The sequence below is a fragment of the Staurois parvus genome, unplaced genomic scaffold, assembly GCF_062004578.1.
Source record: "Staurois parvus isolate SC_StPar_1 unplaced genomic scaffold, SC_StPar_1.0 ptg000287l, whole genome shotgun sequence".
NCBI classification, from domain to species: Eukaryota; Metazoa; Chordata; class Amphibia; order Anura; family Ranidae; genus Staurois; species Staurois parvus.
The window spans coordinates 4,927,675-4,940,812 of NW_028318083.1; positions in this window are offsets into that span (position 1 = coordinate 4,927,675).

The following is a 13,138-nucleotide window of genomic DNA, read 5'->3' on the forward strand; positions in this document are numbered from 1 at the left end:
CCCCTCCCAGTAATGTCCTTTGCCCCAACAAACCCCCCCCCCACAATAATGTCTCCTCCCAGTAATGTCCTTTGCCCCAACAGACCCCCCCCCCCAACAGCAGTGTCCTCTACCTCCCTTCACATCACTTCATTATCACCCCCCACAATAGTGTCTTCAAACCCCCCCTAAGTAATGTCTTCTGCCCCCCTCAGCCAGCAGTGTCCTCTGCCCCCTTCACAACACTTCATTATCACCCCCCACAATAGTGCCTTCCCCCAGTAATGTCCTCTGCCCCCCCCTTACACACAGAGCAGTGTCCTCTGTCCCCCCTAATTGCAGTGTACCTTGTCCCTTTTACATCACCTTCATCCACTATAGTGTCCTCTGCCTCTCAGTCCCCCCCACACTTGTAGTGTATCCTGCCCCTTTCACACCCCCCCCCCCCCCCCCACTGACTGTAGCATCCTCTGTCTCTCAGTCCTCCCATCCACAATTGCAGTGTTACCCTGCTGCTTCACTGCCCCTTCACATCACCCCTGCCCCCATTGCAGTGTACCTTGCCCCTTTTACATCACCTTCCTCCACTGTAGTGCCCTCTGCCTCTCAGCCACCCCCCCCCCCCCAATTGCGGTGAACCCTGCCCCTTTCACATCACCCCCACCTCCCATAGTGTCCTCTGTCCCTCAGTCCCCCCACCCCCAATTGCAGTGTACCTTGCCCCTTTTACATCACCCTCCTCCACTGTAGTGTCCTCTGTCCCTCAGTCCCCCCGCCCCCAATTGCAGTGTACCTTGCCCCTTTTACATCACCCTCCTCCACTGTAGTGTCCTCTGTCCTTCAGTCCTCCATCCCCCAATTGCAGTGTACCTTGCCCCCTTTACATCACCCTCCTCCACTGTAGTGTCCTCTGTCCTGCAGTCCCCCCACCCCCAATTGCAGTGTACCTTGCCCCTTTTTCATCACCCTCCTCCACTGTAGTGTCCTCTGTCCTGCAGTCCTCCATCCCCCAATTGCAGTGTACCTTGCCCCTTTTACATCACCCTCCTCCACTGTAGTGTCCTCTGTCCTGCAGTCCCCCCACCCCCAATTGCAGTGTACCTTGCCCCTTTTTCATCACCCTCCTCCACTGTAGTGTCCTTTGTCCTGCAGTCCTCCATCCCCCAATTGCAGTGTACCTTGCCCCTTTTACATCACCCTCCTCCACTGTAGTGTCCTCTGTCCTGCAGTCCCCCCACCCCCAATTGCAGTGTACCTTGCCCCTTTTACATCACCCTCCTCCACTGTAGTGTCCTCTGCCCGGAAAGAACACCAGGCAAAGATGGAAGCCTCCTTGGTAATTGGCAGCACACTACTGGAGGGCATCTCTTTCCAGTAAGTCTTTCATGATATGTTAGTATGCGATGCATACTAGCACATTATGCCTTCAGCTAGCAGGGGGAAAGTTTTTCAGATTTTACTACCACTTTAAAGTAAAATTCCAGCCTAAAGTTGGCCATACATGGGTCAGTTCTTGAACGGTAAAATCCTCCCTGCTGAATCATAGTATTGTGTTTAGCAGGGAACCTTCCTTGCTGTCAGAATATACAGATCAGCGCTGCAGTCCATAACTGGCAGTGATCAAGCACAAAAATACCAACAGGGCGGTTGAACAGACATCAATTGGCAGATTGACTTGTGTTCAACCACAAGGTCCACACAAGAATCGAAATTTGTCTGGTCCCTGCTGAACTGGATGAATTTCAATCCATGTATTATATACCTGTAATAATCAATATAATATATAAATGTATGGCCAGCTTAACACTAACTAGTCTTAAAAATGTCCCCTCTCACCTCCTGCTTCCTTTATTTATATCAGGTACTTGTATAGCTCATCAATTTATGCAGCGCTTTACATATATATTGTACCTTCACATCAGTCCCTAACCCTCAAGGGGCGTACAATCTAAGGTCCCTAACTCACATTCAAACACTAGGGCCAATTTAGACAGGAGCCAATTAACCTACCAGCATGTATTTGGAGTATGGGAGGAAACCCATGCAGGCACAGGGAGAACATGCAAACTCCAGGCAGGTGGTACCGTGGTTGGGATTTGAACCAACAACCCTAGTACTACCAGGCAGAAGTGTTAACCATTTAGCCACTGTGCTGCCAGATGGAGATCTGTGTGTGTGGTGGCCCAGCAGACCAGTCTGCGGACAAACTCTTGGGTGGTGGCAAGCTACCGTTTGTTGTGTTTCTGATGTGGGGGTGTGTGGACAGTGGAAGAGTGATTAACACTGGGGTTCTAGATTGTAGGATAGCTGGAGGAATCCTAGAAGGGTGTGCCAATTGCTAGACTGCTCCCCATCCTTTAGAGTGCACCAAATTGTATATAAGATTCGTATCTGCTTGTGTGTGGTTAGCCAGCTGGATTGGAGTCTCCCTTTAGTGGTGGCCAGAGGCAGTGCGGGCTGTGAAAGTGTATCACGGCCAGTCTTATATGCTCAAAGTAAGTCCCCCTCATTCCCTCTTTACCCTGAGTCACGGACGGACCACGCCTTGGTTAGCTAGTCGCCATGGGTGTGCGGTGGTGATCTGTGACTGCCTAATCTGTGTATAAAAAAGATGTGTACTTGTGCGTGATCCCACAGGTCCGGCTCCCCGTTGTCAGTCAGCGGCAGCTGCAGGGGAGAGGAGGGAGCGCCAACAGAGGCTGGGACATGGAAGCCAATGAGTGACATCACAGCTCCCAAGAATTCCCAGCTGTTGCTGAGCTGTTCCTCCTCTCCCGTGGCTGCTGCTAACACTGAGGATCACGTAACCAGGCCAACAGCGGACTACAAATAGGTAAGTATACACATCTGTTTTAAACAGGGTAAGCAGGATAGATAGGAGGCAAGGAGAAGGAATATATTAGTGGTAGTAAACTCCTCTAATATAATAAAGCTTAGCTGTAGGTAAAATTAATATCTACTAAACTTGCACCATTTAGGAGATATTAGCCCTTTTGTGATAGTGGGCACATGCGCTCTGAAGGAACGGCATACCTGTGCCCTTCCTGAACATTTTATTTATGATTATATTCATTTGTCCTATTACATTTGAGCCCCTAGGAATGGAGGCACTATGTATAAAAATGGCTGCATTTTAAAAAATTTGTACTTGATATTTATGTTCAACCCCTTGAATTAAAGCTGAAATTCTGCACTTCAAATTTATTTGGATTGTTTCGTTTATTTGATTCTGGTGGCATATAGAGCCAAACGTATGAAAATTGTGCCAGTGTCCAAATATATATGGACCTATACCATAGTTTGTGGATGCTATAACTTTCACGCAACCAATTAATATACATTTATTGGGATTTTTTTTTACCAAAGACATGTAGCAAAATACATTGTGGCCTAAATGTATGACTAACTTTGAGTTTACTATACATGTTTTATAACTGAAAGTAAAAAATATAGTTTTTTTCAAAATTTTCGTTCTTTATTCATTTATATCATAAAAAACCATTGGTGATCAAATACCACCAAATGAAAGCTCTATTTTGTGTGAAAAAAGGACATACATTTTGTTTTGGGTACAGCATTGCATTACCGTGCAATTACCAGTTGAAATAATGCAGTGCTGAATAGCTAGAAATGGCCTGGTCATTAAGGGGGGTAAATCTTCCAGAGGGCAAGTGGTTAAATGAAAGCAGTATAAAGGATAAGTTCACCTTTTGCACAAAAATAGTAAATGCACATTTTTTGAAGTTAAAAAAAGTGCATTTATTATTTTTATCTGCAGGAGCCTGTAAAGCATTGCACCAGCGATTAGTAGATCGCTGGTATCATGCAGGTCTCCTGCAGATCTGTCAGTATATCTACTTGCCTGTACGGGATGTATGAGCAAGCAGATATACTGAGAGGAAGATTCAATGAACTACCATGGTGCTCAACAGTGCCATGGTAGTTCATTAAAAACTACAAGCCGACAGCTGCTAAAACTGTTGGGACTTGTAGTGCATTCATTCACAGAACTCTGTGAACAAATGACATGGCCGTGTGGGCAGAGCCCCACATGGCTGTGCTGTTTTCAAATCTGACAGATAGTACGGTGGAACTTTTCCCCATACTTATGTCAGAGAGCAGCGGCTGCAGCATTGGGAACATGTTACATATTCCACCCTAAAAACGGGTGGAACATGTAAAATGTTCCCAAAGGTGAAATTATCCTTTAAGTATCTCAATGTGAATTGGTATGCTGTTCATACAGTCTCTGTACAGCACTGGTGTCAAACTGGCGGCCCTCCAGCTGTTGCCAAACTACAAGTCCCATGAGGCATTGCAAGATTGACAGTTACAAACATGACTCCTAAAACCAGAGGTATGATGGGACTTGTAGGTTCGCAAAACAGCTGGAGGGCCGCCAGTTTGACATCCCTGCTGTACAGCAGAGCTCTGATAGAGGGAGAGAGGCAACCCAAGGAACCAATCAGAAGTATTGAAATGAGTGATGCTGACAGGAGGAAAAAAGCAGAGTAACAGAGTCATGAGCTCATCCATGTGCTGATTCTTCATTTACTGTCCTGTCACAGGGTGAGGGTGGGAGGGAAATCTGTAAGTTCCTTCCCCTTCCAGGCAAGGCTGTGCTGTGTGGCATAGTGGTGTAAACCTATGGATGTGTAGAAATACAAATCCTTTCTGGCAAGTAAAACATCTCTCATATTAAGCATCTATTTCTACGTTTATTTAGCTATTTGCCTGGAGTGTAGCTTAAATAGTGTAGCGCTACCCCCACAGAACCGACTAGAAATTTGGGTCTTCTGCTTTTGGTCTAGCCCTGTGTGAGGCTTCACCCACACTGACAGCACCAGGATTCTGTTTTATTAACCTCAGTAGGCACACAAGAATTAGACTTACAACTGTTTAAAAGATAAACAGGCTGTATTGACAGGTTAAAGTCATAGAAATAAATTAAAAATATTGGTAGTTTAAATTAAGCAGCATGAATGCAAGGTTAGAGGTATACAGTAAATGATCACTCAAATACTTTAGTAAAGTAAGTGGAGCTTACACTGTGACCAAGGGCATAAAGAGTAGCTCTCCATATGAGCAGAAACACTGGAAGTGGCCAAACGAGCGTAAACAATTGAAAAACAACTTGAGCACTGTAAACAAAAATGACCTGCAAGCGGAAACACAAAACTGTCCTCAGGATAGGGTGATTTGGACAAGTCTTTGTGATGGATCTTCTGCCAGCTATGTTGGGGCCTTTTAAACACATTGGTGCACAGGGTGATGAGAACTTGTCAATCAACTGAGTATTGCAGCAATGTATCACCGATATTGAACCTAATGCAAGAGGGGATCTCTTTGGAGCAAATTTATACTGAGAAGGGGTAGACCCAGATGCAATAGCCAGGTGCCAAGATGTATACCGCTGAAACAGATGTAAAGGTGGGCATAGCTGAATCTAATGGTGCGCACAATGCCAGCACTTTGGAGTATGAAAACAGGCTATAGGGCTATGTCGTGCTCTGTCTAAAGCAGCATGGGCATTCACACAGCAGCAGGAGAAGGGGGAGGGGGGGGTGTCTGCGAGTGTAAGTTGTTAGCAGGTGGATGCAGCTTAATGGGGGGGGGGGTGTCTATGACCCTCTCATAAATTAATTTCTCTTCACTCCTCTGATGGCGATTGGTTATATGAACAAAGGGGGCCCCCTTATCCTGCAGTGGATTGATGGTAGCAGTGGACCTGGGTGATGACGGCCTGGATACAGCAAGCATTTGAAGAACCTGACAATCCATGCTGCAGCAGACTCTCTTTGGTCCTGCCACCTGGCTGTTGGGCTGAATTCACTGGATGCTGCTGTGCCTAACACCCGCTCCCTTAGAACAGCGCTTCTTGATGATTCCTTTAGTTGGCGTGCTTCTAACTGCCCCATTCTTTTCCAAGCTTTCATTTTTATCTGACCCCTCCTGTTCTCTGGTGTAAGTAGGTATTATAGTTGCTTCCCAGGGATGGTTGTGGCTCGGTTCCTCATCAAAACTACATCTACCAGAATGCTCCGGCATAAATTATTATTATACAGGATTTATATAGTGCCAACAGTTTGCTCAGCGCTTTACAATATTACGGGAGACAATACAGAAACAATACAGTTCAATACAAGAGGGAAAGGAGGGCCCTGCTCCTCGGAGCTTACAATCTAAGAGACCAGTCACTATCTAAACAAGGAATAGCCAACATTGCCATCTTGTGGGAGAAAAGAGTTCTGAAATCAGTAACATTGCCCTGTGTGATTTTAAAGCATATCTATGATCAAAATGTAAAATCATTTATTCATAGCCACATTTTATTTCAGTTATCTTTCACCTATTCCTATTGATTGTAATGATCTTTAAGTTTGTAAACTCAGTTTGTGAAAAATCACTATGCCCTTTGAGTCGGCACTGCTATATCACACATATACAAGTATCAGGCAGCAAGGTACCATGGGATATGTAGTCCTTAGCAATTGCATTCATGTTTGTATATAATGCAAATGAAATAATATGCAAATATTGTCTTTTGAAAAGTCAGTATTTGTATTTGACCAAACAGGCCCTGTACACCTCTACATGGTAGTGCTCAGGCCTGGCAGCAGTACCCTCACTGCATTCTGGAAGGGTCTTGACTGCTAGGGAAAATTTATATATATAGGAACATTTTTCATCACTTGATCTCCTGTTGGCAGCCTGTCACATTCTGACACAAAAGATGCCGCTGGAACAAAGTATCATAGACAACCTCCTCATTGGAGACACAGACAGCAATAAAAACCTCATAGGACCTCATAGAGCCTCTAACTTTTTTTTGCTGTACTAAAAAAATATATTTTTATTGAGATGTCTCCTGATCTTTTTGTCCAGTGGGGACAAAAGCAGTAATAAAAATTTGATGGGAATTCTGTTTTAGTTGGAATTGGATTTTAAAACCCAAGGGAACATTCGGCTCATTTCAGTATAATATTGTCAAAATTCAATGCAAAGAAGATATAAAGTTCCAATTTTTTCCATTTTTGTTGATTAGAATGGCTCCCTAGGTAGTTTTTTTCAGAGTACTTAAAATTGTATTTTTTTAATGTGGGTATTTAACATGAACATTTCATATGAAATTTATAACACCTGTCAAAAGAAGCAGAGAATTATGTGTTGGGTTCTGGAGACCTCTAGGACCTAAGTATCTGTAGTAGAAAGGAATGGACCCTTTGTTGTAGGCTTAGTCTTCAACAAGAAGTATGATGTTAGAGTGCCTGGTCTTCACTAGGGACTCCCACCAAGAAGTTTGGGTTTTGCTGTGTGGACTACCAGTCCACAGCTCTGGGGTTTTATTTACTGGCAACAGTTGGGAGATCTGAAAGGACTCCAAAGCAAAGGACTGAATTGTAAGACGATAACATAATAAGCACAGATAAAGAAAAGAGGTGTTTTTGCACAGTTTTAATACAGAAAGGAGGTCAAGGCATGTGGCATATAGGCAGAGGGGTAACACAGGAAAAAGGCCAAGGCAGACGTCAGCCAGACAAACAGGATCCAGGGAGCAGGCAGGGGAAGTAACCTTAGAAGCACTTAGGATTGGAGTGTACACATGAATGGGGTCTGGGGTGGAGACACTCCACATACTGCATCAGTCAGTAATTGTTGAAGATGTTGTTATATAACCTCAGGGGCTGATTAAACAAGGTAGGGATGGGGAGAGGGTGGAGGCACAATAGAGGCTAAAGCCCTGTACACACAATGAAAATATTGGACAAATAATCGTCCTTTTTTTTTGCAGGCTAGTCTTATATCGAAAGTGAAGAGGTTACTAAAGTTATGAAAATTATTCTATGACAGAATAAAAATTTGAAAGTGATATGATGTATTTGTATTGTACTGATTAAATGAAAACCATATGATCTGGTATCATACGGGAAAAATTTTCATGCTTGTCCCTTCAAACAATTTCAGACAAAAGCTCTGTACTAACAATCAGATTATCATACGATTGCTTTGAAAGTGGTATTTTTTGTATGATTTTCTGATCAAGTGTAGGAGGCTTAACAGGTAGCAATACTAACTAAACCAACAGCACAGTTGTAGAGTTATTGCACATAATAACAGGTCACAAGATCAAATAAAGCTTCATTTCTGTTGAAGCCAGAAACAAGGATATTTTTACCCTTGATGCAGTATTAGTTTATTCCAGCAGGTGTCTTTAAAGCGTATTATTAATCCTGAGAGTTTATACTGTTGAACAAGGTTTTTAACACAACCCCAGTTAAAGAGGTTTTCAACTTTCAAGCAGAAAATAGAAAACTAGTGATCATCTGCTGCTGACTGTCAGGGACCTCCTAGCTGCTCAGAGCTAATTAACTTTATTTTGGTGTAACAGAGCCTGGCCTCAGAATTCCACTGAAAGCAAATAATTGTGTTATCTATAGATTAGAAATCCAGATTGTGAACAGATTCAGGCTCCATGCGCTCAAAAAACGCTTAAAAAAGCTAAATAAAAACATTGATAATAGCGTTTTTGTGGCGGCTTGTAGTAGTGGTTTAGTAGCGTTTAGAAGCCTTAGCGTTTTATTAGTGTTTTTACAGTACAGAATAAAACATAAGCTGCTAGGAGCGTTTTAGTAGCATTTCAAAGCATTTTACATTTTTTTTCTGCTGGAAAAACGCTCCCAATAACTCTACAAAAACAATTTTTTTCTCCTCCTAAATGCTGAAGCTTGAAAAACGCTACTAGCCCAAAATAGTGTGAATAGACAAAGGATAACGCTGTTTAGCTTCTACGAGCAATTTCTAGGATAACAGTTTCTAGGAGCTTAAAAAAATGCTAGTATGCATGGATCCTGAGGCGCACAGAGTGTTTTTGCAGCCACTTTTAGTGACGTCAAGCTTTTTTTTTTTTACTGCTTGTAAATGACCCTCACCGGCCACATTATTAGGTTGGACCCCCTTTTGCCTTCAGAACTGCCTTAATTATTTGTGGCATAGATTCAACAAGGTGTTGGAAACATTCCTCTGAGATTTTGGCCCATATTGACATGATAGCATCACGCAGTTGCTGCAGATTTGTCAGCTGCACATCCATGATGCAAATCTCCCATTCCACCACATCCCAAAGGTGCTCTGTTGGATTGAAATCTGGTGACTGTGGAGGCCATTGGAGTACTCATTGTCATGTTCAAGAAACCAGTTTGAGATGATCTAAGCTTTGTGACATGGTGCATTATCCTGCTGAAAGTAGTCATCAGAAGATTGGTACACTGTAGTCATAAAGGGTTGGACATGGTCAGCAACAATACTCAGGTAGGACGTGGCATTTAAACAATACTCATTTGGTACTAAGGGGCCCAAAGTGTGCCAAGAAAACATCCCCCACACCATTACATCGCCACCAAACCCAAACCGTTGATAAGGTAGGATGGATTCATGCTTTCATGTTGTTGACGCCAAATTCTGACCCTACCATCTGAATGTCACAGCTGAAATTGAGACTCATCAGACCAGGCAATATTTTTCCAATCTTCTATTGTCCAATTTTGGTGAGCCTGTGCGAATTTTAGCCTCTGTTTCCTGTTCTTAGTTGACAGGAGTGGCACCCGGTGTGGTCTTCTGCTGCTGTAGCCCATTTGCTTCAAGGTTTGATATGTTGTGCATTCAGAGATGGTATTCTGCATACCGTGGTTGTAACAAATGGTTATTTGAGTTTCTGTTGCCTTTCTATTATCTCAAGACAGTCTGCCCATTCTCCTCTGACCTGTCAAGGTCCTACCTTTTCCCTGAGGTTTTGTTACTCCATGTGCTGGCGTCCATCTTGGATTCTGCTGTGCATGGTGGGAATCCTTTTATGCCTTCAGGTCTCTGTGGTCCATCCCCCAGAGGGGTGTGGCTGATGACATATAAGCCTGTGGCCCGCACATGCTCTTTGCACTTGTGTCTTGTGTCTTTGTGTTGCTATTACTCTGTTCTGACTCTCGTGACTCTCCTGGTATCTGATTCGGCTTGTGACTCGACTATTCTTTGTATTCTCCTTTGATCTGACTCTCTGTTGCTGAACCGGCTCGTGACCTGTGATTCTCGTCTGCTGTCCTGTACTGTTTTGTCCTGTTGTTGTTGACCCGGCTTGTCTGACTACTCTTTTGTCTCTTCCACCAGCTACACGCCATTGGCGGCGGCCATTACCGCAGCTGAGGTGTCTCGGGGGCCGCGACCTGGTTCCTGGCTGCGTCAAGTCCATCCCCACCATCAGGGGCCCTGGTGAAGGGCAGCCTGGGACTTAGACTCCGCGCCCTGAGGAACTTCGGTCTGTGGGTGGTGGTTGTCGTCAGCCAGTGCGTTACATTGTTAGGCCTGCCTGTCCGTTCCTCAGCCCCTGCCCAGACATTACACAAGTGCCATAAACCCTGACGGTGCAGGCACGCCTTCGCTCCCAATGCTAGTCGCCAGACTCGATCAACAGGATCACCTGTTGGATCAGTTCGCTCAGGCGTTGCAAACTCTGCTTGCACGCACTGCACACCTTGATCCTGGTGCTATTAGGCCGGTAGTCACTCTGGTGGTCTCTCCCGCTGCTTCTCCGCCTATTGCGTCCACCACCTCGACGGCTGCATCAGCGGCGCCCGGAGGTATGACTGGTTCTGCTCCTCTTCCACAGCGCTTTGGGGGTGAGCCGAGTCAGTGTCGTGGGTTCCTCAACCAGGTGGGTATTTATTTTGAATTAATACCCCACGCCTTTCCGTCTGAGAGGTCAAAGGTAGGGTTCCTAATTTCACTACTCTCAGACAAGTCCTTGGCCTGGGCAAATCCCTTATGGGAGAGGAACGACCCGGTGATTCAAGATTTTTCCGGTTTTGTCGATGCCTTCCGTAGGATATTCGACGTACCGGCTCGTTCCGCCTCGGCGGCCAAACTGCTCATGACCATGCGTCAGGGTTCACGGACCGTGGCCGAGTACGCTATAGAGTTTCGTACCCTAGCGGCAGAGGTCGGTTGGAACAATGAGGCTCTGGTGGCTGCGTTTTCCCATGGTCTTTCTGACACATTGAAGGATGAGATTGCAGCTAAGGAACTGCCTGTGGTGTTGGAGGAGCTCATCTCTTTCCTGATCCTGATTGACACCAGGCTCAGGGAGAGGCCTTCACTCAAGCAACGCCTGCGGAGGCCTTCCAATCGACTGGCACCTGCGTTTTCTGTCCCACCCGTTCCTCCCTCTCCTCCCACGCCTCCTGGGGATAGCTTGTCTGGTGGGGAACCCATGCAGCTGGGGTTTGCTCGCCTTTCCGAGGGAGAGCGGGCCGCTCGGCGTCGGGAGGGTCGCTGCCTGTACTGTGGCCTCGGTGGGCACTTTCGGCAGTCTTGTCCGGTCCGTCCGGGAAACGCTCGCACCTGAGATCATGTCGGGGACAGATCTTGGGTGGAGTTTCCTCATCCCCGGCGTTCCGCAAGGATAAGCCACTGATCACCGTGGTCCTTTCTTGGACGGAGGGCTCGGTGACGGCCCAGGAGTTGATAGACTCTGGGGCCGGTGGGTTGTTCTTGGACAGCTCGTTTGCTGCACAGCACTCCATTCCCCTGCAGGCTCGTGCTACCCCATTGGTTCTTGAAGCAATAGATGGCAGGCCCCTGCAACCGCCGCAGGTTACCCACGAGTCTCTGCCGATAGAGGTAGCCATTGGGGCTGTTCACAGGGAGTTGGCCTGTTTTCAGGTGATTTCTTCCCCACACTATTCGGTGGTTTTGGGGTATCCCTGGCTCCAGAGGCACAATCCAACCTTCGATTGGCAAACAGCCGAGATTCTCTCATGGTCTCCACAGTGTGGGGCCGGGTGCATCCGGGGGCCGGTTAAGGTATTGTGTGCCTCCTCGGACTCTGCGTTGCCCACCGACTATGGGGAGTACCGGGACGTGTTTGATAAGGTACGCGCTGGTACCTTACTGCCGCATCGTCCTTACGACTGCGCCATATCCTTGCAACCTGGGGTCACTCCTCCACGTGGCAGGGTGTACCCTCTCTCGGTTGCGGAGAATAAGGCCATGGAGGAGTACGTTGTGTATGCGCTTTCCCGGGGGCACATTCGTAAGTCTACTTCTCCAGCAGGAGCAGGTTTTTTTTTCGTAGAGAAGAAAGGTGGGGAATTGAGGCCCTGCATCGATTATAGGGGTCTCAATCGGATTACCATTAAAAATGCATATCCAATTCCTTTGATTTCTGAGTTGTTCGACCGCCTTAAGGAAGCAACAGTCTTTACCAAACTCGACCTTAGGGCGGCGTACAACCTCGTACGGATCAGACAGGGGGATGAGTGGAAGACCGCGTTTAACACCAGAACCGGGCACTACGAATACCTGGTGATGCCCTTCGGATTGTGTAACGTGCCCGCGGTTTTTCAGGAATTCATAAACGATGTCCTTCGTGATTTGTTGCAGCAGTGCGTGGTGGTTTACCTGGATGACATCTTGGTTTACTCTACCTCCATGGAGTCCCATGTCCAGTATGTCAAGCAGGTGCTGCAACGATTGCGTGAGAACGGACTCTTTTGTAAACTCGAGAAGTGCGAGTTCCATCGACCCCAAGTTGCCTTTTTGGGCTACATAATTTCCGCTGAGGGATTTTCCATGGACCCTCAGAAGGTTGCGGCGGTTCTGCAGTGGCCTCGTCCCAATGGTCTTCGGCCCATTCAGTGCTTTCTGGGTTTTGCCAACTACTATCGGAAGTTCATCAGGAACTTCTCCACATTGGCAAAGCCTCTCTCTGACCTAACCAAGAAGGGGAGTAACCCTCACGAGTGGCCATCCAAGGCCATCATAGCTTTCGAGGCTCTGAAAGCTGCCTTTGCTTCGGCTCCTATTCTTTCGCATCCCAATCCTGGGTTGCCCTTCGTCCTCGAGGTTGATGCTTCCGAGACGGGAGTAGGCGCTCTCCTGTCTCAGTGTCGGTCGCCCGATGGACCCCTACTTCCCTGCGGGTTCTACTCCAGGAAGCTTTCCTCTGCAGAGTGCAACTACCAGATTGGAGATCGGGAGTTGTTGGTCATCATTCTGGCTCTCAAGGAATGGAGGCACCTGCTCGAGGGTTCCGCGGTTCCGGTCCTCATTCTTACCGATCACAAGAACCTGACTTATCTTTCGGAGGCCAAGAGATTGACACCCCGCCAGG